The 27,093-nt window shown below is 45.9% G+C and overlaps 1 long non-coding RNA gene across 1 annotated transcript in view; it reads left to right on the forward strand.

Annotated features, from left to right (window-relative positions):
- The first annotated feature begins 855 nt into the window (after positions 1 to 855).
- LOC137307310 (uncharacterized) overlaps positions 856 to 27,093 on the forward strand; it is an 86,585-nt gene continuing 60,347 nt past the window's right edge. The window contains exons 1-2 of the long non-coding RNA XR_010959104.1: positions 856 to 936; positions 11,906 to 12,252. This is a non-coding gene — a long non-coding RNA (uncharacterized lncRNA). The remainder of the gene's footprint in view (positions 937 to 11,905; positions 12,253 to 27,093) is intronic.

Genomic DNA, 27,093 nt, shown 5'->3' on the forward strand with positions numbered 1-27,093 from the left:
CCCGTTCAAACAGCTATCCTTTAGCGGAATAGAGAATTTGTTTTCAAGCTTTATTGGATTATTGCAGATATTTGGAATAAACATTACAAGATACCTCAGAACCAGTTGTAAATACTATCTCATACTACATCTATGAGCGTTTTACGACACCGTTTATAAAATCCTAATACTTAAGTCCTCTCCCCCGCCCAAAAATTGAATGCATCTGCTATATGTGACTGTCCTGCATGTTGTGGCTGTATGTGACATGTGACACATTGGACCAAAGCCCTTGTATAATCCCTGTGCAAAACTGAATGTGTTACTAATGTGACCTAAAAGTGGTGCCTTATCAGGAAATATGACCAGCAGCCACCACATAAGTATGCTGGATGCCACCGATATGATCATTTATTCCCTCAGTTACATTCAGAATTCCCTGGCATACAGACAGATCAAATTAAGCAGAGTATGTGATGTTGCTCAGCAACACGCACACAGCAGACTGTGAGGGGAAGGACATTTCAGGATATCCCACAAATAGATACACGCAGGCTGCAAGATGACATCGTCCAGTGCCACAGGTTTCTAAGAGCTAGATGTGCTGCACAGTTCATGTTTCCCATTTACATTTATGGTCCGAGAGTGTATTTCACAGATATGGAGGCAGGGGGAGTGAATTTTAACCTCTCCCGGGCGGGCGGGCAGCTAAAGTGGAGCGGGGGACTTACCCATTCCATTCCCGCCCTGATCAGGCCGATTTTAAATTGCAGGCAGTAAGGACACTTGGCCAAAGCCAGTGGGGTCCTCTTTAGGCATGCAGATCAGGCTCCAATTATGTCATTGGGATCTGATCTACTATTTTAACCTGAGGCCTGAGCAGGGTAGCAGTGGTGGCTTCCCTGCCTGGCCAAACTTGATGGGAAAAACAGCCAGGGCCAGAAGAGGCCCAGGGAGGTAAGCTTTTAACATGTTTCTTTGACTTTCCTTGAGGGCCAGGAGAGGCAGGAGCAGGAGTGCTCCTCAGGGCTCCACAAGGAAACCTTGTGCCTCCTCTGCCTCGGCTTCCCCGACACCACCATCCCTCACCAACCCCTACGCTCGGCCGGGATTACCTTCGTGTGCCGAGGACCATTCCCGCGAGTCCCTGGCAACGGCCTCCCAGCCCCACGATTTTAACGGCTGGTCATCGGCTTCCTGCCAACCTCCTGGTCCTTTTGGTCAGGAAGCTGAATGCTAATGAGGCCCGACCATTAAAATCAGCCGAGCCTGCCTGCTGCCGCTCCTAGCTGGGCTGGCCCCTCACTTGGCCATGTTCCCCCCGGGAGATTAAATGGACCTAGGAGAGTCAATCTGAGCACAGTAATTTTGTGCACAATACAGAGCCTAGTTGCAGTGTGTTGGTCCCTACTTGTTATAAATTCGTCACACTATGTCTCACTGCTGTACTCTTCGTTTAGCCTTGATGATGCAGCAAGTTTACCAGTTTGTAGCTGAGCCATGCAGATTAAGTGTAGAAAGTGCAGGGGTGAAATTAAAAAGGAAATTAGGAAAGCAAAGAGAGGGCATGAAAAAATACTGGCAAGCAAAATTAAGGAAAATCCAAAAATGTTTTATAAATACATAAAGAGCAAGAGGATAACTAAGGAAAGAGTAGGGCCTATTAGAGACCAAAAAGGTAACCTATGTGTGGAGGCGGAAGATGTGGGTATGGTTCTTAATGAGTGCTTTGTGTCTGTCTTCACAAAAGAGGGGGATTTTGCAAAGATTGTAGTTAAGGAGGAGGAGTGTGAAATATTGAATGGGATAAACATAGTGAGAGAGGAAGTATTAAGGGGTTTAGCATCTTTGAAAGTCGATAAATCGCCCGGCCCAGGCTGTTAAAAGAAGCATGGGAGGAAATAGCAGAGGCTCTGACCATCACTTTCCAATCTTCCCTGGCTACAGGTGTGTTGCCGGACGACAGGACTGCTAACGTTGTACCACTGTTTAAAAAGGGAGAAAGAGATAGACAGAGTAATTATAGGCCAGATCTTCTAGCCTAGGTGGTGGGCAAATTATTGGAATCAATTCTGAAGGACAGCATAAATCATCATTTAGAAAGGCATGGGTTAATCAAGGACAGTCAGCATGGATTTGTTAAGTGAAGGTCGTGTCTGACTAACTTGATTGAATTTTTTTGAGGAGGTAACAAGGAGGGTCGATGAGGGTAACGCGTTTGATGTAGTCTACATGGATTTTAGCAAGGCTTTTGACAAGGTCCTACATGGCAGACTGGTCAGAAAAGTAAAAGCCCATGAGATCCAAGGCTAGTTGGATCCAAAATTGGCTCAGTAGCAGGAAGCAAAGGGTAATGGTTGACAGGTGTTTTTGCAACTAGAAGGCTATTTCTAGTGAGGTCCTGCAAGGCTTAGTACTAGGTCCCTTGCTTTTTGTGGTATATATTAATGATTTCGACTTGAATGTGGGGGGCTTGATCAAGAAGTTTGCAGATGATACAAAAATTGGCTGTGTGGTTGATAATGAGGAGGAAAGCTGTAGACTGCAGGAAGATATCAATGGACTGGTCAGGTGGGCAGAAAAGTGGCAAATGGAATTCAATCAGAGAAGTGTGAGGTAATGCATTTGGGGAGGGCAAACAAGGCAATGGAATTCACAATAAATGGGAGGATACTGAAAGGTGTAGAGGAAGTGAGGGACCTTGGAGTGCATATCCACAGATCCCTGAAGGTAGCAGGACAGGTAGATAAGGTGGTTAAGAAGGCATACGGGATACTTTCCTTTGTTAGCCGAGGCATAGAATATAAGAGCAGGGAGGTTATGCTAGAACTGTATAAAATATTGGTCAGGCCACAGCTTGAGTACTACGTACAGCTCTGGTCACTACATTACAGGAAAGATGTGATTGCACCAGAGAGGGTACAGAGGAGATTTACGAGGATGTTGCCAGGGCTGGAGAATTTTAGCTATGAGGAAAATTGGATAGGCTGGGGTTGTTTTCTTTGGAACAAAGGAGGCTGAGGGGAGATTTAATTGAGGTGTATAAAATTATGATGGGACTCGATAGAGTGGATAGGGAGGACCTATTTCCCTTAGCAGAGGGGTCAGTGACCAGGGGGCATAGATTTAAAGTAATTGGTAGAAGGATTAGAGGGGGGATGAGGAGAATTTTTTTCACCCTCAGGGTGATGGGGGTCTGGAACTCACTGCCTGAAAGGGTGGTAGAGGCAGAAACCCTCAACTCATTTAAAAAGTACTTGGATGCGCACTTGAAGTGCCATAACCTACAAGGCTACGGACCAAGAGCCGGAAAGTGGGATTAAGCTGGATAGCTCTTTTTCGGCCGGCACGGACACGACGGGCCGAATGGCCTCCTTCTGTGCCATAACTTTCTATGATTCTATTCAATGATTAAATGTCCTAGATTTGAGCCATGATCAGTGCTGAATTACCTGATCTCGGTCGTGGCAGCAGTAAGTGCACTGCCATCTGTGCCCCTGGTTCGGGGAGGGAAAATTGGCTGGGGCTCCCAGTCCTGATCAATATCCAGCGACCCCTGATGAAAGTGTGGATGTTAAGCAAAGGCAGGAGGGGCCTTGTCTTGATGTTCTCCATGGTGGAATATTCAACCAATTTTTCACTGTCAAACTCACACATGAATAATGGCCATGTTGGTGAGGTACCAGAGCATGAATGATACCAATGGAGCCGTGTCCATGCAAGGAATCAACACCTTCAGGAGAGAGGCACAAAGAAAATTGGCAAAAAAAATAGAACTGGCTTGTTGGCAGCTCCCCCAACAGTCCGTTCGGTGCCTGGTGGAGTAGAAAGCCATACAGACCAACATATCTCAGATTCAATTCCTGGTCTGTACTCAGTTAGCCGATCTTAGCTCGGGTAACACAATTGACCACAGCATCCCTGAGCTAAGGGGGAGGAAGAACCAGCCAGGGTTCCCACTTCTGATCACGATCCAGTGACTACTGTTGGGAAATGCACCCCAGATGAAGGCAGAACCAGGCCTTCTGTGTCGACTAGCCCACCGACACCCCTGGTCAACGCTCACCTGTGAATAATGATACAACTAATGGCTGTGGAATCATACCCAAACAAGGAGACAAAACCTCCAGGAGGGAGGAGAAGAGAAAATGTACAAGAAAAATTGATTGTCATCTCCCCAATGCCCTCCAATTGAAACAACCTGCTGACACTCACTGTCCCGGCTCCCACACAAATAACAGCTACTTAGATGAAGTATCAGATGGCTACTGGGCCTCTGTGAAGCTGTATCCCATCGAGAGTCAATGCCTTCACGAGAGGAGGGAAGAAAAGGGGGAAAAATTGGAGGAAAGAAGCAGATTCAATAATAACTTTCAAAAGGGAATTGGATAAATACTTGAAAGGGAAACATTTGCAGGGCTATGGGGAAAGGGCAGGGGAGTGGAACTAATTGGATAGCTCTTTCAAAGAGCCGGCACAGGCACGATGGGCCGAATGGCCTCCTTCTATGATTCTATATATAATTGACTGACTGAACATGAACTAGTTCCCTCCTCCCCATTTTTTGTCTCCTTTTATTTGCACTTGCCTCTATAGCAACTTGGCAGAGGACGCTATCAACTCTTCAGTATTCCAGGCTGGCACTGCTCCAAGTAAGCTTAGAACAGTTGTCATCTCATCAATGCTGAAATATATAACCTAAGAGTGTAGATGACATTGCATTTCCCAAGCTTGTTACCAGCATAACCTCAAAGAGAAATCCAACTCTAACGTACACGGTGAGTCGTCTCAGCACAAAGGTGGTTCTCGTTATTAATCATTCCTATCTAATTGGTAGTAATTTCTGGACAACTAGCCTAATTGTATCAGAGCAAATCTGTGGTTGCAAGCGATTTGATTTCATTTTCATCATTGTAACTTAGACTTACTGCCCCCCACTGTGGCTGGATCAAGCGGAGACTGGAAAGGAAGAGTCACATGTTCCAAGAGTAAAGTGTTGTGGTCAGAACACACCTTGAGGTTGATTTTGACTTTTGGCCGACTGCCCGTACCCACAGTGAAGAGACGGCCGCGGTTTTGAGGCACCGGCCTAATTAACATCAGGCTGGCGAGCTGCATGCTGCCAAATGGATTGAGGCCTCCCAATATCGGGCTGCCTTGGCCACCGGCAAGTGAAGTGCGGCTGGGGGTCGCGACCACGGAGGTTCCAAGAAGGCAGCAGACCAGATTTTTTTTTTAATTCCAAACATACATTGGCTAGACCTCTTCGGTTCTGTCATCCGTGGAACTGGTCAGAGTGTGTATGGTGCACGGTAGGTCCCTCTCAAAATGTCGCCAGCTTCTTCGGCAGTGTTAACAGGGCAGTATGGCTACTGATCCCATTTTGAGGCCATTAACGCCAGGCAATAGAAGTGAAAATTGAACCCTTGAATACTGTGTCTAATTCTGGTCACAAAGGTACAAGAGGCACATTTAAGATCACAGTAGCATAGTTTCACAGTAGGTACAGCACAGGAGGAGACCATTCGGCCCATCGTGCAAGTGCCAACTCTTCAAGTATTTATCCAATTCCCATTTGAAAGTTACTATTGAATCTGTTTCCACCACTCTTTCAGGCAGTGCATTCCAGATCATAACAACTCGCTGCGTAAAAGAATGTTTCCTCCTGTCGCCTCTGGCCCATTTGGCAATCACCTTAAATCTGTGTCCTCTGGTTAATGACCCGTTTGCCACTGGAAACAGTTTCTCCTTGTTTACTCTGTCAAAACTGTTCATGATTTTGAACACCTCTATCAAATCTCCTCTCAACCTTCCCTGCTCTAAGGAGAACAACCCCAGCTTCTCCAGTCTCTCCACATAACTGAAGTCCCTCATCCCTGGTGCCATTCCAGTAAATCTCTTCTGCACCCTCTCTAAAGCCTTGACATCCTTCCTAAAGTGTGGTGTCCAGAATTGAACACAATACTCCAGCTGAGGCCTAACCAGTGTTTTATAAAGGTTTAGCATAACATCCTTGCTTTTGTACTCTATGCTTCTATTAATAAAGCCCAGGATCCCAAATGCTTTTTTAACAGCCTTCTCAACTTGTCCTGCCACCTTCAAAGGTTTGTGTACGTGCACCCCCAGGTCTCCCTGTTCCTGTACCCCCTTTAAAATTGTACCATTTAGTTTATATTGTCTCTCCTCATTCTTCCTACCAAAATGCATCACTTCACACTTCTCTGCTTTAAATTTCATCTGCCGTGTGTCTGCCCATTTCACCAGTCTGTCTACGTCCTCCTGAAGTCTGTTACTATCCTCCACATTATTTACTATATTTCCGAGTTTCATGTCATCTGTCAGATGCATGAGACTGATTCTTCGAGTCAGAGGACTAAATTATGAGGAAAGATTGAAGTGGCGAATTTAACTCTACCTGCCTGACGGAAACTGAGTGAGTGGGCAGGTGGACGGATTACTTACCCGCCCTGGCGATTCCCAATTTTTATCTGCTCAACTGAGCAGGCGACAAGGACACCTGCCTAAAGCTGGCAGGGTCCTTTTTTACATAGGCCTATTTCGATGACGTCATTGAGACCCAACTACAATTTTAACCTGGCAGCTGAGCTGCTATGAGTTTGCTGCCAGGTGAAGACAGTGAGGAAGAGGATCGGGGCCAGACGATGCTCCCGAAAGATTCTTTTTTACTTTTCTTGTGGGGCCTTAGGCCTCTCCTGCCATTCCCAATCATGAGACCCCCACGGAACGGTCCCAACAATCTATCCAGCCACCTACCTGGTCTCAGCGGGCCACACGATTTGCGCCTCTTCCTTCCCAGATTAAGTGGGAAGTTGGCCGGCAGGAATTAAGTAATAGAATCACAGAATCATAGAATGGTTACAGCACAGAAGGAGGCCATTCGGCCCATCGAGCCCGTGTAAGAGTAATCCAGTCAGCACCATTCCCCCGCTCTTTCCCCGTAACCCTACAAATATTTTTCCCTTCAAGGATTTATCCAATTCCTTTTTGAAAGCCATGACTGAATTTGCTTCCACCACCCTTTCAGGCAGCGCATTACAGATCATAACTATACTCGCTGTGTAATATAGTCTTTCCTCGTGTCACCTTTGGTTCTTTTGCCAATCACCTTAAATCTGTGTCCTCTGGTTCTCGACCCTTCCGTCAATGGGAACAGTCCCTCTTTATTTACTCTATCTAAACCCTTCGTGATTTTCTATCAAATCTCCTCTCAACCTTCTCTGCTCTAAGGTCAACAATCCCGGCTTCTCCAGTCTATCCACATAATTGAAGTCCCTCACCCCTGGAACCATTCTAGTAAATCTTTTCTGCACCCTCTCTAAGGCCTTCACATCCTTCCTAAAGTGCGGTGCCCAGAATTGGACACAATACTCCAGTTGTGGCCGAACCAGTGTTTTATCAATGAGGCCCGGGAGTTAAAATACCCGGGGCCTGGTTTCTGATGCAGCAGATGAGTTTATAACTCACACCGCTGCTCACTTGCCGAAAACTGGTGCAGAGTTAGGGTCGAGCTTTGGGAAAACTTGAGCTTTTCAACCTCGCAAGGCAGCAACTGAGAGGTGATTTGATAGAAACACATACGATAGTAAATTTCAGAACATTACTTCAAATTAAATGTGGCAGCAGGATAAGGGGGCGCAGGCTTAAAGTGTCAGGAACATCTTCTTCACTCAAAGGGGATCATTCTGACTTTGTGCCATAGTGTAAAATGGGTGATAGCGAATTGGCAGTCTGTTTTACGTCCGTTTTCCAATGGAAATAAAAATCGGGAGAGATATAAAACGGGCTGCCGATTCGCTATCACCCGTTTTACACTATCGCACAAAGTCAGAATTACCCCAAAAGAGTTGTCAACACATGGAACGGGCTTCCAGGTTGGGTAGTAGAGGCAAAAATCCTGGAATCATTTAAGAAGAGGTTGGATGCTGTGATAGGGGTTTGGAAATTGCAGGAGGGATGAGCTAAGATGGGCTGAATGGCTCTCCCGATTTTATCAGCCTTGTGATCTTCTAAATGGTCGACGGCGATGAATCAAACCCGGAAGTTATTAAAAAATCCTTGTTTATGCAGATTACCCGTTCTTTGAGTGAGTTCTAGGACCTCATCAACTTCTTTTCTTTCAATAATGGCAGGTAGGGCAAACACTTTGTCACGACAAATCCTGCAAAGTGCCACACTTCCCATGATACTATTTTGGACTGCAGCGGTTCAAGAAGGCGGCTCACCACCACCTTCTCAAGGGCGATTAGGGATGGGCAATAAATGCCGGCCTCGCCAGCGACGCCCACATCCCATGAACGAATAAAAAAAACAATTCCCACGATTTGTTGCCTGAGTACAGCAATTGTGCATCAAAAGCCCCCAGAGGCATTGAAGATGGTGATGTCTGAGTGAGTCCGAGCAGTAACGAATCACTTGGGTGATTGTTAGTAATTACCAGAAAGTTCCTACTTCCAGGTATAATTGAGATTGATCATCCCCAGCACAGGAGCTGCTTACAACAGAAAATGCATCACGTAAATAAAAATTAGGGGAAGCTGCAAATGAGTTGTTCAAAATTTAAGCATCTCCTGATTCACGGCAAAAACCGGAAACAAAAATAAATGACTGCAACAGTAAATAGTCTTTCACTTGGAGATGTTCTGAGGGCCCGACAGAGCCGCACTCGGGGGTGGGCACAAGCTGGAAAGTCTGGGTGTGCAACATTTTGCACCCGATTCCAGGGGTGCCCAATTTCCCAATAGACCATTTGCTGCCAAAAAAATGAGGCCATGCACCCAACAACAACAACTTGCATTTATATAGCACCTTTAACGTAGTAAAACGTCCCAAGGCGCTTCACAGGAGCGATTATCAGACACCGAGCCACAGAAGGCGATATTAGGACATGTGACCAAAAGCTTGGCCATTGTTTTTCCTTACTTAGTTAAATAATCCAATCATTTAAAACCGGTGCCCTGCTGAATCTCTCAGCTTGAGGTGGGCCTCCATCTGCTGCACGCATCTTGCCCAGATACAATGGGCACACCAAGGTCCTGGGACGTGGCCTGCTCAAGCAGGCTATTTAAAGGGAGACAGCAGCTTCAGCTGTTGGAAGAAGTCTAATTTTTTTTGTTGGTATTTTTAATTTCATTTTGCTCCATGTATTAGTTGGTTTTGCTGGGTAGTTGCCATTTTGGGTTTCTTTCCCTGGCAATACTCTCCTTTGTTAATCTTGGTTGCAGGTGGCATTTAAATTCTACTGTACAAAGTGGCGATGGTAGGTTTTCCTTTGGGAGTTCTGAACACACTGCATGATTTAGATGAATAAAAGACGCTCATAAGGGGCCAACAAATGCAGATGCAATGACACCTGCGACATTTGGTCCACACCTGTTACTGCCTTGGGACCTGTATTTATAGTTCCATCCACACCTTACCTGGACATGTCAGAGGAAACCTGTGTTCACCACCTCCGCTACACTAGACAGGCTGTCACAGAGCTGTACCATCTGCTGCAGGATAACCTGCAGACACTGTTTGGAACAGGGACAACTCTTCCTGTAGAAGAGAAGGTTACCACAGCGTGAGGCTTTCATGCCGCTGCACCCTTCCAATACGGAAAAAAAAGAAAAACTTGCATTTACATAGCACCTTTCATGACCTCAGGATGTCCAAAAGCGCTTTACAGCCAATGAAGTACTTTTGAAGTGTAGTCACTGTTGTAATGAAGGAAACGCAGTAGCACACAGCAGGGTCCCACAAACAGCAATGTGATAATGACCAGATAATCTGTTTTGAGTTGTTGGTTGAGGGATAAGCATTGGCCAGGACACTGGGGAGAATTCCCCCGCTCTTCTTCAAATTAGTGTCGTGGGATTTTTTATGGTCTAAGAGGGCAGACAGTTCCTCAGTCAAAAGATGGCACCTCCAACAGTACAGCACTCCACTGGAATGTCAGCCCAGATTTTGTGCTCAAATTGCTGGAGTGTGTACTTGAACCCACAACCTTCTGACTCAGAGGCAAGAATGCTACCACAGCCGACACTTAATCCAGTACAGGGGCATTAGCCACATCAGGCAGTTTGCTGGGCACACCTGTGACATTATAATGTCCCACTCAATTTTCATTTTCATTGATTTCAATGCAAATGAAAACCGGGTGATTTCTCTAACAGGCAGCCGATCCACAACACCAGTTACACACTGAGCCGCAACTCGAAAATCCACCCCAATGTTCGCAAGGGAGAAAATCTTCAAACCCTAGAAAGCTTCTCCAAGAGGGGAGGGAGCGGAGTAACTAAAAACAAATTGATCTGTATCACATGATCCATCCTTGGGCTGCCCCCAGGGCTCTCGGGGACCCCCCTGCTCCATGTGGGTCCCTGCTCAAGTCCAAAGCCTGCTTTCTTTGGCTGCCCTCTGCTTGGATACCCAAATGTCTGCGAGGAATGTGCAACAGAAGGTCAGGACCACTCCTGCCACCTCATTTGAATACTTACACTGGATCTGCACTTACTGCAGGTGTCGGCCCAGCAATGCCCACCTGGAGATGCCCAGGAAATCCCATGGCACCTGATGCCATGGGTCTCCTCCCCTCTTTCCTCTTCGCTGTGCCTGAAAACTGAGCATTCCCCAGGCACATGGAAGAGGAAAATCTCTCCTAATTTAGTCAACTATTTCTTCCACCACACCTTGCCTTTAATAGCTACTGCCTCACTGGATTTTGTGCTCCCAAGCCAACTATGCTATAAGCCAAGCTCCCTGGGCAAGCTTTATCCTATACCAGTGACCTATTCAGATGAGGATGAAGGGACACCCATTGGAAAATTCAACACAACCTGTCATCTGAGCTGGCAGTGCAGGAAAGCCTGGATCGTGGTCAACTCAAACCCATTTTTGCGACTATTAATAGAAATTGGGCTTCTAATGTTCAATCCTTTTTAAAGATAAGTACACAGAATAAGCAATAAGAATTGGAATTAAAGTGCACTGTCCAAGCTCTACAGACCAGCATGGCTCCTCCCCTGATTTGTGCTGAGTTTGCCAATCTCAGTTCGGACAGCTGTGGGACATTATAATTGGTCTCGGCGCCCCAGATGAGGGAGGGGGAGAAAATTGACCAAGGTGTTTATTCCCTATCACTTCCCGATGACACCGCCCACCCTGTGAACGTCAGGTGAGGGCTGAATCACGCTCTCCTGCAGCCACCTCCACGAGGTATTTGTATTCATTCATGGGATGTGGGCGTCGCTGGCAAGGCCAGCATTCATTGCCAAGAATGTGATAAATATTGGCCGGGGACACCGGGGAGAATTCCCCCCTCGCTCTTCTTCAAAATAGCGTCATGGGATCTTTTATGGCCTAAGAGGGCAGACAGGGCCTCAGTCAAAAGATGGCACCTCCAACAATACAGCAGAGAAAGAGAAGTTGATCAGGATAACAATGTCCAAACATAGCAGAGAGCAGCCAGTGCCCAGGGAACTAGCCCAGCATGAGTCACACTGCCTTCAAGAAAAGAAGGGAGAGAAGAGGGGAAATTGTGAGGGGGGGCGGGTACGGAGGGATAAGATTTTGAACATAAACTGTGAGCTACATAAAATTTCAAAGATCTGCCTGGCATTCTGTCCAAACTTTCTGTTTCAAACAAGGACATATTTAATCAGCCAAAAACGAGTATATTTGACAATAAGCATGATACTATAAATCCACACACGATTAGGCATTGTACAGGGTGCGTGAGAATTCATTTTTTGCTTTAAAAAGTAAATAAGTATAGAGCACCATCAATAATTGCCATCTCGCCCTTTTATGTGATAGTGCTATTAGTGTATTAAGCTCTAAGCCAGGATAAGTTGCCATCTGATCTCACTTACCGTGATGCAGGGTGAGTACTATTAATTTATGCTTGTGCTATATTTATTTTCAGAGGCACCATGCAGTGCAAGATTTCCCTGTAGTGGCCCTTTGACTTCATCTGGCATCTGCACAGGATCCAATTATGGCTTAAAAAATCCGGCCGTGTAGAAACGAAACCCCTGAACGTCCATTTCATTACTAAACAAGGACCTTCTGTCACCCGCAGCACGTGCCAGAAGAAAAACCGTCCACGGCCATGTGAGGAAATGTCAACAAGTACTCGGGCTCTGAGAAAGTCTCTTCCAATTCATGTCACCTCCATTCCAAGAATTTGTTACTGTTTAACTCAAGCGTAAACAGCGTACAGTTTAGAGTGACAACACGATATGAGAACATTGAAGCCACTTCTTTTCAAAGGTATTAACGTCTTGCGGCACAGACTGATGTTAAAAAAAAAAATGCTTTTTCGGTATTAACTCTTTGATGTCTGAAGGGCAGATTTACTTTACTTTCGATTTTCTCGAAGCGTGTTGGACATTTTAACACAAATGTCATTGTGGCCCTTTCCTTTTTAAGGAACCACGGTGAAGATAGAATTACATAGAATTTTACAGCCCGGAAACAGGCCATTCGGAACAACAGATCTATTCCAGTGTTTATGCTGCACACGAGCCTCCTCCCACCTTAATTCATCTCACCCTATCAGCATGTTCCTTTCTCCCTTAAGCTGCCAAGGCCAATTGCGCAGGACACAAACAAGACTGAAAAGAGTGAAAAAGAAGGGAAAGAGTGAGTTAGAGTGGTGAGTCAGTGAGATCGTTTCAACAACAACTTACATTTATTTAGCGCCTTTAATGTAGTAAAACGTCCCAAGGCGCTTCACAGGAGCGTTATCAAACAAAAATGGGCACCGAGCCGAAGAAGGAGGCATTAGGGCAGGTGACCAAAATTTGAACACAGTGGAGATGCAGAGAAGAGGAAGTTCATATCTGATGGTATACTTGGAGCGTAGAAGGAACAAGAAAGGAAAGCTCAAGGGAGCACTGGCCATTGTAGGAGTGATTAAAAAAACATTAAAAGGTCGCAACAGAGATAATGGTAGGGAACTAGATGTGAGAGATGGATCACCTATTAGATATAAAGCATTACTTTATAGTAAGATGTAAGGAATCTTACAACACCAGGTTATAGTCCAACTCTTTTATTTTAAAATCACAAGCTTTCGGAGGCTTTCTCCTTCGTCAGGTGAGTGTGGGATTTGGATTCCATGGAAGGTTACCGCATTTATATTCAGAGAACAATACCTGGTGATTACAGATAATCTTTCCAACTGCCCGTTGTCAAGGCAATCAAAGTGTTCAGACAGAGAGATGTTACCTACAGGACCACCGAATACACAAACGGCCAGAACACAAAACAGAGAGAGAGAGGGAGAGAAACATCCGAAAGGAAGAGAAAGACAGAGAATGACCCGTTGTATTAAAAACAGATAACTTTTTTTCACTGGTGGGGTTACGTGTAGCGTGACATGAACCCAAGATCCCGGTTGAGGCCGTCCTCATGGGTGCGGAACTTGGCTATCAATTTCTGCTCGAAGATTTTGCGTTGTCGTGTGTCTCGAAGGCCGCCTTGGAGAACGAAAGCTTGTGATTTTAAAATAAAACAGTTGGACTATAACCTGGTGTTGTAAGATTCCTTACATTTGTCAACCCCAGTCCATCACCAGCATCTCCACATCATTTATAGTAAGAGTCAGCTGTGGCTCAGTTGGTAGCACTCTTATCTGTGTTCGAATGGTTGTGGGTTCAAGCTCCACTCTAGAGACTTGAGCACAAGATCTAGGCTAATACTCCAGTGGAGGACTGAGGGAGTGCTGCATTGTCCAATGTGCTGTTGTTTGGATAAGACGTTGAACAGAAGCCCTCTCAGGTGGATGTAAAAGATCCCATGGCACTATTTGAAGAGTAGTGGAGATCTTCCCAGTGTCCTGGCCAATATTTATTCCTCAACCAACATCACCAGGATTACTTGGTCGTTATCATGTTGCCGTTTGTGGGACCTTGCTGAGCGCAAATTGTCTGCTGCTTTTCCTACATTGCAACAGTGACTACACTTCAAAAGAAATTCATTGGCTGTAAAGTGCTTTGGGAAGTCCTAATGTTGTGAAAGGCACTATATAAATGCAAGTCTTTCTTTCATACCCTGCCCAGATTGCATGAAAGGTGCCTATCCCCTGATAAGGGAGCAGTTTTGGAAGGGCTTGAACTCTCATGTTGTTGAGGGGAAGAACAAAGCACAAAAGAGGAAGCCAAGGGATAGATTCCACCCTCCCTCCCTCCCCGGGCGGTATTGAAGCGGCCACTGGGCGGTGCGGTAGTTCCGGCTGCCCGCTTAGGCCGGAAGGCCAGACCGATTTTCAAGGCCAGGCTTTATTTGCATCGATTGGGAGGCAGGACTTTTACCTCAGAACTCCAATATTTAAAGGGTGAATGCACCTCTTAAAGAGAGATGTGCAGTCACCCTGACAAAAGTGCTTTCTGCAGACTTGAGGCAATTTCTGAGCAATTATTATCGGTTCAGAGGGCCTGAGGAGAGCAAGTTCTGCCGTTTCTCCGCTCGCTTTCAGCATCCGCAGAATGTGGAGGGCAAGAGTGCCACGCTCCAGTGATGTTGTGATGGAGGTGTTGATGGGGCAGCTATGGGAGAGGATGCATGTCCTCCTCCCAAAGGATTGGAGCCAGGATGCTGAAGCACACCCAATTGTAGTCCTGGAGGGAGGTTGCTGAGGTGGTGAGTGCCCGCAGCATCACCCCAAAGACATGGCTTCAGTGCAGGGGAAAGTTCAATGACCTCACCAGGACAGCGAGGGTAAGTTTCAGGTCTTCCTGCCTCCATTTATACGAGTCACACCGTTCCATAGCAAGTTTTTGCCGAACCTCACCCCCACATGCACGTGTCATTCTTCTCCTCCCACAATCTGCACACTTCTTCCCCAATCACAGCAGGTCTCCTTCTCCTTACAAACAGACATTTATCTGCCACTCATATCCTCACAACAGTCACAAACCCTACACTGGGTTTGCTTCATAATTGGAAGGCCTATCACTCTTCCATTAATTGCTCCCACTTTTTCTCACTGCAGCCGCTCGCTTGCACCAGAGCACCTCCCCATCATTCTACAAGCTTGCTGCTGCTCTCTAGATGAAGAAGCCTCACACAGCTGAACAGCAGGTTACAACAAACAATTACTAACTTTCTGCAATGCTTGCTGCAGGAAAAGATGGCGCACAACAAGGGGAAGAGTAGGGGGACGGTGCCAGCAGCCATGCACCCCCGAAGTCAGATGGAGGAGGAAGCTATGCAGATATTGGGCTAGGGAGCCGCCAGAAGCATTGGCGATGGCAAGGCTGGTGCAATCCCACAGCAGGGTGTCTCCCTTTGTTACCACTAGCTCGCTCCCCCCTCTCACGCTCCTGAATATAGATTGTGAGACACCTTGGTGCTGTCTCACGATGAATGTCCTCAATTGCTTTGTCACCCTCCATAGCGACCCTTGTCCATTCTCCCCTTCTCTAGGTTCTCCTCATCCTTCAGAACAGGAGGCTGAAGAGTTGAAGGAGGGGAACCTACCCAAAGGAGCACCGTCATTCGCTCAATCTTCTCCAGGCACCAGCTCAGAGATCGGCACCCCGATTGAGATAGAGAGTGGCAGTCAAAGGGGATGCACAAGGTGAATTGCACAGCACTCCTGAGCAGGAGCAGGAAGCAGTGAAAAGGGAGGCTCAGGGCATGGCTTGCTGGAGGGCAAACCCAGTTCCCAACTCTGTTCTAGAGGATCGAGATGCAGACCTCAGAGGCCCAGCCCACAGAAGGAGCCTCCTTGACAGACACCAGCAGTTGTTGGGGGTATTGGGCAGCCTGCCTGGGAGTTGCCGCAGCATGTTGGAGAGAATGGAGCAGCATTCTGGCCAGTGGCATCAGTAGTCTGCAGTCTGCCATGGAGCATGTAGGCGCTGCAGACAGGACAGCTCAGACTGGTGCCGTACAGGGCCTGGGCTCCTCAGTACCCGCCGGCTTCAAAATGCTGGTGGGACACATGGATATGGGGTTCCAAAGCCTCTCTGATCTCCTGCAATCTGCTCTCCCGCACAGCACTAGGAGTAAGGCCGTGCAGGCCCATGAGAGTGGCAGATGCTGCCTTCTCTCAGGTTGGCAGCATGTCTGCTCCCGCACCACCCACTGACCCAGTGCCCGCAACGGTGCACAAAAGGCAGCCGGACCAGACTGAGATGTCGCAGTCTCCAGCCGGCCTCTCAAGGGCCAGAGCTGCTAAAGGTCACCGACCATGAGCATCTCAATGGCCATCATCTGACCATCAGCAGACTTCCACCACCCCAGCTGAAGCCACTGGGGGAGCACCTCGTGGAAGCTCTAGAATAGGTGAGAGAACACTTAAGAAGAGCACAATGGGATAACAGCAGGGTGAAATTGTTTTGTTTGACATTGTGTGAAGGCATTAAAAATTGTAACAGCTGAACGGTGTCTGTTCTAAGGGTTATACTGAGATATTCAGCCATCAATGGCAGGTGGCACCTGTGGAAATGGTGGTCAGTGTCTGGAGGGGACGGGGGGGGTTTCTTGCAATGTGGAGGATTAAGACAGATAGGTGTTAAAGGACTGTTAATGCAGGGTTGATGTGAAGCGTTTGGTTCTGAATTTTCTTTTACTGGAAGCACTGGTCTGTCAGCTGCTGCCCAACAGCCCTGGCTACTTGCCGTGCAGGTCTTGCAGCAGCTTCTCCTGCATCACTCTTGTTCCTGAGCCTCTTCTTCCTCTGATGAGGCCTCCACATCAGCTGCTGCTGGCCAGCCCCCGTTGCAAGGCGAGGTGATGCGGGATGCAGCACGCGGCGGCAATACGGGAGATGGAACGCGGTCAGTATTGAAGAAACCCCCAGATTTATCAAGGCATCTGAAATGCTGTTTCAGCACACTATGCCCTGGCCCTCCCACGGCTATCATTATAGCGCCTTTCAGCTGGGGTTCATGGGTGCCAGATGGATGTCATCAGCCGTTGCAACAGCGGGCAGCCCTCATCCCCGAGAAGCCATCCTTGGACCTGCTGTTCTTCCTCAAGAAAGGGCGGTGATGTGGAAGTGACGCAGGATGAAGGCATTGTGGCAACCCCCAGGGTACCTTGCACATACCTGCACGCAGGCCGGCTGCACATCGGGAGGGTGGAACCTCTTCCAACTCATAAAAGGAGCTGACTCACGCCTAAATGACCACAAATGCCGTCAATAGAAACCTGAACTTGTGGGAACCGCGGCGAGTCCCACTGCTGTGTCATGTTGACTGGTGGGGTCCACGGGGAAGTTGATGTACTGGTTTGTCTTCTTGAGCAGAGCATCAGTCACTTGCTTTGTGCAGCAATGTGCAGCCGTCCAACTAATACGTGCCATGCCCCCACCCCCCCACCCGCTGCAGCCTGGAAGGACCCCGATGCAAAAAGATTGAGGGCGACCGTTCACTTTGCCTGCCGCTGACAGAGATCAGCTGGCAGAGAAGGCTGCAGGGTCTTCACAGGTCTGCAAGTGTCTGGTGGGAGAACCTGAGCCTCCTTACACATGGCTCCTCTGTGAGCTCCTGGAAACTGATTCTGGCTCTATAGAGCCCATGTGGAGGGAAGGGTCGTTAGAGGCAGGATTGCCAAGACAGGAAAAGTGACAGAACCATTTGAGGTCAGAGGAAGTTGAGGGATGACCAATTAGCCATGAACATAGATTTGATGGGAGCCCAAATGATGGTAACTTACTGGGTTGTGCCTGGTGCTAGACCCTGTCCCAGAAAGAAGAAGAAAGGACTTGCATTTATATAACCCCTTTCACATCCTTGGGTCATGTCAAAATGCTTCACAGCCAATGAATTACTTGTGAAGTGTAATCACTGTTATTTTATAGGCAAACCAATTTGAACACAGCAAGATCTCACAAACAGCAATAAGATAAATCACCAGTTAATTTGTTTTGGTGGTGTTAGTTGAGAGGTAAATGTTGACTAGAGCACCAGGTAAACTCCCTTCGTCTACTTCAAATAGCACCATGCGATCTTTTATAACCGCCTGAACAAACAGAAGGCGCCAGTTATCATTGTCAGCTTGGCTCGGTGTCGCACTCCTGCCTTTGAATCAGAATGTTCTGTTTTCAAGCACCACTCCAGGACTTGAGCACATAATCTAGGTCAACACTTCAGTGCAGTGTTGAGGGAGTGCTGCATTGTCAGAGGTGGAATCTTTTGGATATCATCAAGGCCCTGTGTCCCTGTTCAGCTGGACATAAAAGATTCCATGGCACTATTCAAAGAAGGCCAGGGGAGTCCTTCCGGTGTTCTAGCCAACATTTATCCCTCAACCCAAAACAGATTAACTGGTCATTTATCTCGTTTGTTGTTTGTGGAACCCTATTGTGCGTAAATTGTCTATGTAACAAGAGTGACTACTGATCAAAAGTAATTCATTGACTATGACTTGTGCTGTGACATGAAATTCTATGATTCTATGAAGGAGACTTTTGGGTTGGGTGCTGAGTGGGCATGATATTACAAAGGAACATAGAGAGACTCGGGGAGTGGGCAAAACTATGGCAGATGGAGATCAATGTGAGGAAGTGTGAGGTCGTCCACTTTGAGAAAGACAAATCAGAATATTTTCTTAATGGTGAGAGACTGGAAACTGGAGAGGACCAAAAAGGATTCATGTGCACAAATCTGTCAGGAATTTTAATATTAATTTACAATAGGTATTTCTTTCATTTATCTTAAAGGGTTAAATTATGAGGACAGGTTGCATAGACTTGGCTTGTATTCCCTTGAGTTTAGAAGGTTGAGGGGTGATCTAATCGAGGTCTTTAAAATGATATAGGGGTTCAATAGGGTCGATACAGAGAAACTATTTCCCCTGGTGGGGCAATCAAAACCAAGAGGGCATAATGTTAAAATTAGACCTATATGCTATTTAGGAGTGAAATCAGGAAGCACTTTTTCACACAAGGAATAGTGGCAATCTAGAACTGACTTCCCTAAAAGGCTCTGGATACCGGGTCAATTGAAATTTTCAAGACTGAGATCGATAGATTTTTGTTGGATAAGGGGATCAAGGGATCCCGCCTGTTTTGGGTGGGAGTGTTGGGAGTCCATTTAAAGCCCTGCCTGAAAGTTGGTTCGGACGGGCAAATAGGTGCACAAGGTCCCCACTGGATATTCAACTGCTGTTTTTCAGGTGGGAAGCAGGTGGCCAACTGTCGAAAGTCTCTCCTTATATATGTCAGGCAAATCTTCACTTTCTAGAAAAGGTTTCATCTTGTTTGGTGCTCAATCCATATGTGGCACGCTGACAATTTACTGCTTATTCAGTACAAATATCTGACACAGTGATTCAAGGGGGTAGAAACAGCCATAACGAGGTCCAATTTCAGGGATCAACGTCCAAAAAGTGTCTGAAAGACGTCTGACCCGATATTGGGGTCGGGCCTTTTGTCAGGAGTCCTTGGCTGCCTCCTAAAACAGGTGTATGGTCCTTATTAATGTAAACAAAGGGCCTATTGCCTGTTTTAGACCCCCTTGACAAACTTGGAGTGCAGTGATTGGAGCTGGAGCAGGGCTTGCTTCGCTCGGGATTGTTCAATGGGGCCTGACCAGCGGCTGCCAACAAAAGGCAATTTTTTTTTAAATGTCAAAAATCGTCGCTGAGGAGCCAGGAGGATCAGGAATGTATCCCCGACTCCAAATCCTCACCACCTTGACCCATACACCATTACCGCTCCATCCCTCCTCAAGGACATACCTCTGGACCACTGCCAGCAAGGCAAGCGGTCCAACATTCATATTTTTAAAATGGGCAAGCTGACTCTGGAGAGGCGACAGTTCGTCCAAATAACGTTAATGAGGCCTGAGGCCTCCTGGTTGGGGCGCGCGCCCACTTCAGGCCCGAAAACGGGCTTAAAGGTATTTTCGTCCCAATAATTCTCTGCAGTGTCCTCAGGTGAAAATAGGAAACTCTCAACCTGTGCTATTTTGTATGTGGTGGAAAATCATACAGCAATCCTCAAAAGGGGTTAAATAACCAATTTCCTTTGCTGTAATCAGTGTGCTTTATGGTATCACAAAGAATTATTGTTCTCGAATGAAAAAAATACAGAAAGTCTGCAAAAAAAAAACTGTCCCCTAAATAAAACAGTAAGTTCTAGAAAGTAAAGATTTCCCTCGTACATATCCATGTGTATCTATAATTTAAACTTTCCATTCATGTTTTATGACTGTAGTCATATAATAGAAATATTGTTACAGCAGTAAAGCATTACAGCGGATAAGTTTACTTTCCGAAAAAAAATTATGATTTGCTTTTGGAGACAGTCTTCCTCTAACCCTCTTCTCGGAGTCACCCATTAAGGCTTAAATCTCGAAACGTTTATTATTACTTTCAGCTGGAACACACACAGGAGAATTTGCAATGAAAGCATTTATTATGTACACGGTTTTTAAGTTGCTGTGTGAAAGTCAATTCACTTTATAAAAGATCTGATTCCTGCATTGTCCTGTTGCGTGGGGAGATTTGGATGGGGAGCAGGTACTGTGTACATTTCTGGTCTCCATATTATGAAAAGGATATAGAGGCACTGGTGAAGGTGCAAAAAAGATTCACAAGGATGATAGCAGAACTGAAAGGATATACTTATCAGGAAAGGCTGAATCGACCGGGGCTCCTTTCTCTAGAAAAGAGAAGGCTGAGGGGTGACCTGATAGAGGTCTTTAAAATTATGAAGGGGTTTGATAGGGTAGACGTAGAGAAGATGTTTCCACTTGTGGGGGAGACCAGAACTAGAGGCCATAAATATAAGATGGTCACTAATAAATCTAATAGGGAATTCAGGAGAAACTTCTTTACCCAAAGAGTGGTAAGAATGTGGAACTTGCTACCACAAGGTGTAGCTGAGGCAAATAGCATAGATGCATTTGAAGGGAAGTACGAGGGAGAAAAGAATAGAAGGATATGTTGATAGGGTGAGATGAACAGGGGTGGGAGGAGGCTCGTGAGGAGCATAAATGCCAGCATAGACCAGTTGGGCTGAATGGCCTGTTTCTGTGCTGTAGACTGTATGTAGTTCTGTGTAATTCCATTTAATTGGTACAGCACTTTAGAATCATAGAATGGTTATAACACAGAAGGAGGCCATGTGGCCCATCGAGCCCGTGCCGTGCATTCCAGATCATAACTACTCGCTGCGTAAAAAAGTTTCTCCTCATGTCACCTTTGGATCTTTTCCCAATCACCTTAATTCTGTGTCCTCTGGTTCGCAACCATTCCACCAATGGGAACAGTTTCTCTTTATCTATTCTATCTAAACCCCTCATGATTTTGAACACTTCTATCAAATCTCCTCTCAACCTTCTCTGCTCTAAGGAGAACAACCCCAGCTTCTCCAGTCTATCCACGTAACTGAAGTCCCTCATCCCTGGAACCATTCTCATAAATCTTTTCTGCACCCTCTCTAAGGCCGTCACATCCTTCCTAAAGCGGGGTGCCCAGAATTGCAGAGCCTCCGCAATTTCTATCTTTACTTCCCTCAGCAACCTAGGATTCATCCCATCCGGACCGGGTGACTTATCTACTCTAAGTACAACCAGCCTTTCCAGTACCTCCTCTTTATCAATTTTTAGCCCATCCAGTATCTCAACTACCTCTTCTGTTACTGTGACTTTGGCAGCATCTTCTTCCTTAGTAAAGGTACTCATTTAGTATCTCAGCCATCCCCTCTGCCTCCATGAGTAGATCTCCTTTTTGGTCTCTAATCGGCCCCACCCCTCCTCTTACTACCTGTTTACAATTTATATGCTTATAGAAGACTTTTGGATCCCCTTTTATGTTAGTTGTCAGTCTATTCTCATACTCTCTCTTTGCCCGTCTTATTTCCTTTTTCACTTCTCCTCTGTACTTTCACTTGTGTTATCAACCTGACATTTGTCATACGCCCCCTTTTTCTGCTTCATCTTACTCTCTATCTCTTTCTTCATCCAGGGTGCTCTGGCTTTAGTTGTCCTACCTTGCCCCCTCGTGGGAATGTACCTAGCCTGTACCTGAACCACCTCCTCCTTAAAGGCCGCACATTGTTTGATTACAGTTTTGCCTGCCAATCTTTGATTCCAATTTACCTGGACCAGATCCGTTCTCAACCCACTGAAATTGGCCCTCCTCCAATTAAGTATTTTTACTCTAGATTGCTCCTTGTCCTTTTCCATTGCTAATCTAAACCTTATGAAACTATGATCACTGTTCTCTAAATATTCCCCCACTGACACATGCTCCACTTGACCCACCTCATTTCACAGAACCAGATCCAGCAATGCCTCCTTCCTCGTTGGGCTGGAAACATACTGATCAAGAAAGTTCTCCTGAACACACTTCAGAAATTGTTCCCCCTCTCTGCCCTTCACATTATTACTATCCCAGGCTATATATTAGGATAGTTGAAGTCCCCCCTTGTCACTACCCTATAGTTAATACATCTCTCTGCAATTTCCCTGCAGATTTGCTCCTCTATCTCTGTTGAGATGCAACCCATCCATCTTGAATAGGTCCCTCCTGCCCCAGAACTGGTAATTGCAAAACAATTAATACCAATGTGATTCAGCACTGCCAGAGGCAGCCTGCACTTTCACCAGTTTATCCCATCAAGGGCTGTATTTTCATAAGAACATAAGAAATAGGAGCAGGAGTAGGCCAATCGGCCCCTCGAGCCTGCTCCGCCATTTAATAAGATCATGGCTGATCTGATCCTAACCTCAAATCTAAATTCATGTCCAATTTCCTGCCTGCTCCCCGTAACCCAGGAAATTGGACATGAATTTAGATTTGAGGTTAGGATCAGATCAGCCATGATCTTATTAAATGGCGGAGCAGGCTCGAGGGGCTGTCTATTTCTGTTTTAAATTTATTTAATGATGTAGCTTCCACAGCTTCCTGGGGCAGCAAATTCCACAGACCTACTACCCTCTGAGTGAAGAAATTTCTCCTCATCTCAGTTTTGAAAGAGCAACCCCTTATTCTAAGATTATGCCTCCTAGTTCTAGTTTCACCCATCCTTGGGAACATCCTTACCGCATCCACCCGATCAAGCCCCTCCACAATCTTATATGTTTCAATAAGATCGCCTCTCATTCTTCTGAACTCCAATGAGTAGAGTCCCAATCTACTCAACCTCTCCTCATATGTCCGCCCCCTCATCCCCGGGATTAACCGAGTGAACCTTCTTTGTACTGCCTCGAGAGCAAGTATGTCTTTTCTTAAGTATGGACACCAAAACTGTATGTAGTATTCCAGGTGCGGTCTCACCAATACCTTATATAACTGCAGCAATACCTCCCTGTTTTTATATTCTATCCCCCTAGCAATAAAAGCCAACATTCCATTGGCCTTCTTGATCACCTGCTGCACCTGCATACTAAATTTTGATTTTCTTGCACTAGGACCCCCAGATCCCTTTGTACTGCAGTGCTTTCCAGTTTCACGCCATTAAAATAATAACTTGCTCTCTGATTTTTCCTGCCAAAGTGCATCGCCTCACATTTTTCAATATTGTATTGCATCTGCCAAATCTCCACCCACTCACCCAGCCTGTCTATATCCCCCTGTAGGTTTTTTATGTCCTCCTCACTCTCCACTTTCCCTCCCATCTTTGTATCATCTGCAAACTTTGATATGTTACACTCGGTCCCCTCCTCCAAATCGTTAATATAGATTGTAAAGAGTTGGGGACCCAGTACCGACCCCTGCGGAACACCACTGGCTACTGGTTGCCAGTCCGAGAATGAACCATTTATCCCAACTCTCTGCTTCCTGTTAGATAACCAATCCTCCACCCATGCCAGAATATTACCCCCAATCCAGTGATTCTTTATCTTGAGCAATAATCTTTTATGTGGCACCTTGTCGAATGCCTTCTGGAAGTCTAAATACACTACGTCCACTGGTTCCCCTTTATCCACACTGTACGTTATGTCCTCAAAGAACTCAAGCAAATTTGTCAGACATGACTTCCCCTTCATAAAGCCATGCTGACTTTGTCCTATTAAATTATGTTTATCCAAATGTTCCGCTACTGTCTCCTTAATAATAGACTCCAAAATTTTACCCACCACAGATGTTAGGCTAACTGGTCTATAATTTCCAGCCTTCTGCCTGCTACCCTTTTTAAATAAGGGTGTTACATTAGCAGTTTTCCAATCTGCCGGGATCTTTGCCGAGTCCAGAGAATTTTGGAAAATTATTACCAAAGCATCCACAATCCCTACTGCCACTTCCCTCAAGACCCTAGGATGGAAGCCATCAGGTCCAGGGGATTTATCCGCCTTGAGTGCCATTAATTTACTGAGTACCAATTCCTTAGTGATTTTAATCGTATTTAGCTCTTCCCCCCCTAGAGCCGCCTGTTTGTCCAGTGTTGGGATATTCTTAGTGTCCTCTACCGTAAAGACTGAAACAAAATATTTGTTCAGCATTTTTGCCATCTCCATGTTTCCCACCATTAATTTCCCGGTCTCATCCTCTAAGGGACCTATGTTTGCCTTAGCCACCCATTTTCTTTTTATATAACTGTAGAAACTCTTGCCATCTGTTTTTATATTTTTTGCTAATTTATTTTCATAATCTATCTTCCCTTTCTTAATCAATCCTTTAGTTACTTTTTGCTGTCTTTTGAAGACTTCCCAATCATCTATCCTCCCACTAAGTTTGGCTACCTTATATGTCCTTGTTTTTAGTCGGATACTATCCTTAATTTCTTTACTTAGCCACGGATGGCTGTCATTTCTTTTACACCCTTTTTTCCTCAGTGGAATATATTTTTTTTGAAAGTTGTAAAATAACTCCTTGAATGAACACCACTGCTCATGTACCGTCTTACCCTTTAATCTATTTTCCCAGTCCACTTTAATCAATTCCGCTCTCATACCATCATAGTCTCCTTTATTCAAGCTCAGTACACTTGTTTGAGAACCAACTTCTCACCCTCTAATTGGATATGGAATGTAACCATGTTATGGTCACTCATTCCAAGGGGATCCTTAACTAGGACATTATTAATTAATCCTGGCTCATTGCACAGGACCAGGTCCTAGGTTGCTTGCCCCCTTGTAGAATCAGTTACATACTGCTCAAGAAATCCATCCCTAATACACTCAATAAACTCTTCCTCAAGGCTGCCCTGCCCAATTTGATTTGTCCAGTTAATATGATAGTTAAAATCCCCCATAATTATAGCTGTTCCCTTATTACATGCCCCGACTATTTCCTGATTAATACTTCTTCCAGCAGAGTTGCAACTATTAGGAGGCCTATATACTACGCCCACTCGTGTTTTCTTCCCCTTATTATTCCTTATCTCTACCCAAACTGTTTCATTATCCTGATCCTTTGTCCCAATATCATTTCTCTGTATTACAGTGATTCCTTCCTTTATTAACATAGCCACCCCACCTCCCCTTCCTTCCTGCCTGTCCTTCCTGATTGTTAAATACCGTGGCATATTTAATTCCCAGTCGTCGTCACTCTGCAGCCATGTTTCTGTAATGGCCACAAGATCATACCCATACGTAGTTATTTGTGCCGTTAACTCGTCCATTTTGTTACGAATGCTACGTGCATTCAGATAAAGAACTTTCAAATATGTTTTGTGACACTTTGTTCCTGCTTTTTCCTTTTTTAACACTTTACTTTTTACTCCATACCTTCTGTCCCTTCCTGACACGCTTTCCTCTGTCTCCCTGCTCAGGTTCCCAACCCCCTGCCACAGCTTTGATGCTGGGTTAATCGCCTTACGCCTTCTAGTTTTCATTTTATCTGTCGTGCCTAAAGTACACTTTCTTTCCGCTGCTCTACGCTTTTCCCTTTCACTTGTTCTTGAACAACTGTTTGTACTATTTGTATTGTAGATTTCCCCTGGGTCTTCCCCTCTCTTGCTGCTCTCAATTTTATTCCCTTCTGACTCCCCGCTCAGGTTCCCATCTCCCTGCCACTCTAGTTTAAACCTTCCCCAACAGCACTAGCAAACACCCCCGCGAGGTCATTGATCCCGGTCCTGCTCGGGTGTAACCTGTCACGCTTGTACAGGTCCCACCTTCCCCAGAACCGGTCCCAATGTCCCAGGAATCTAAATCCCTCCCTCCTACACCATCCCTGCAGCCACGCATTCATCCTGTCTATTCTCCTGTTCCTATACTCACTAGCACGTGGCACCGGTAGTAATCCTGAGATCACTACCTTTGAAGTCCTGCTTTTTAATTTATCTCCTAACTCCTTAAATTCACCTTGCAGGACCTCATCCCTTTTTTTACCTATGTCGTTGGTACCAATATGGACCACGACTACTGGCTGTTCACCTTCCCCCTCCAGAATGCCCTCCGTTTGTTAATTATGCCGCTAGAATAGAAGTAAGCTGAGTGGTGAAATGTCAATAGAAATATTAACAGGCGACTCAGCGGTGTTTAGCCCTGCTCTGTGGATTCATACCTCTCTAAAACTGATTTTCATACATCAATAAGAAAAAAGCCTTGCCTGCTTAATTCATTGCAGTTGAGCCCATGGAACCTCGGTGGACTCTGATATGGTTATCTGCGGCCATTTCCTCATCTCCCTTATCATCCACAGTTCCCTGCTTACCCTCAACCCCACCACCCTCGGCATCTGCCCCAAGCAACAACAAAAAAAAACTCCACCCCCCCCAACTCCTTCACCAACTCACTCTCTCTGGCTCTGAAGTTCCTCGGACTTTAAACCGGGTTTATGTGCGTCAATGGGGTTTCCGCCGCGCTTCCAACAAAGTTACAGGAAGCGTGGTGGCAGGAAGTCCGAGGAAACTCAAAGCCCTTAACTCCCAATCATGACTTTGTTGCCGCTGTTTACCTGTTATACAGCTACCTCGCTTCTGCATTCAACACTCCCATCCCCATCGCTCCCCCAGTACAGTTCCCACCTCCACACCCTAAGTTATGAGGGCTGCAGGCTGTAGTACACTTGGGGCATAACTGGTGATGCCATCCATCACAAAATCTGGCTCGACCATGTCAAACATTGCAAAGCCTCCCTCTTCCTGACCTAATCTTTCTACTACTGCGGCATCATCCTGGAATGTAAGGACATACAACAACTCATTTTCTCTGTAACAAATCACCTCCTCAAACTTTCCTGCCCCACCTCTTCCACCCTCCC

The sequence above is a fragment of the Heptranchias perlo genome, chromosome 3 (genome assembly GCF_035084215.1).
Source record: "Heptranchias perlo isolate sHepPer1 chromosome 3, sHepPer1.hap1, whole genome shotgun sequence".
Taxonomy (NCBI): Eukaryota; Metazoa; Chordata; class Chondrichthyes; order Hexanchiformes; family Hexanchidae; genus Heptranchias; species Heptranchias perlo.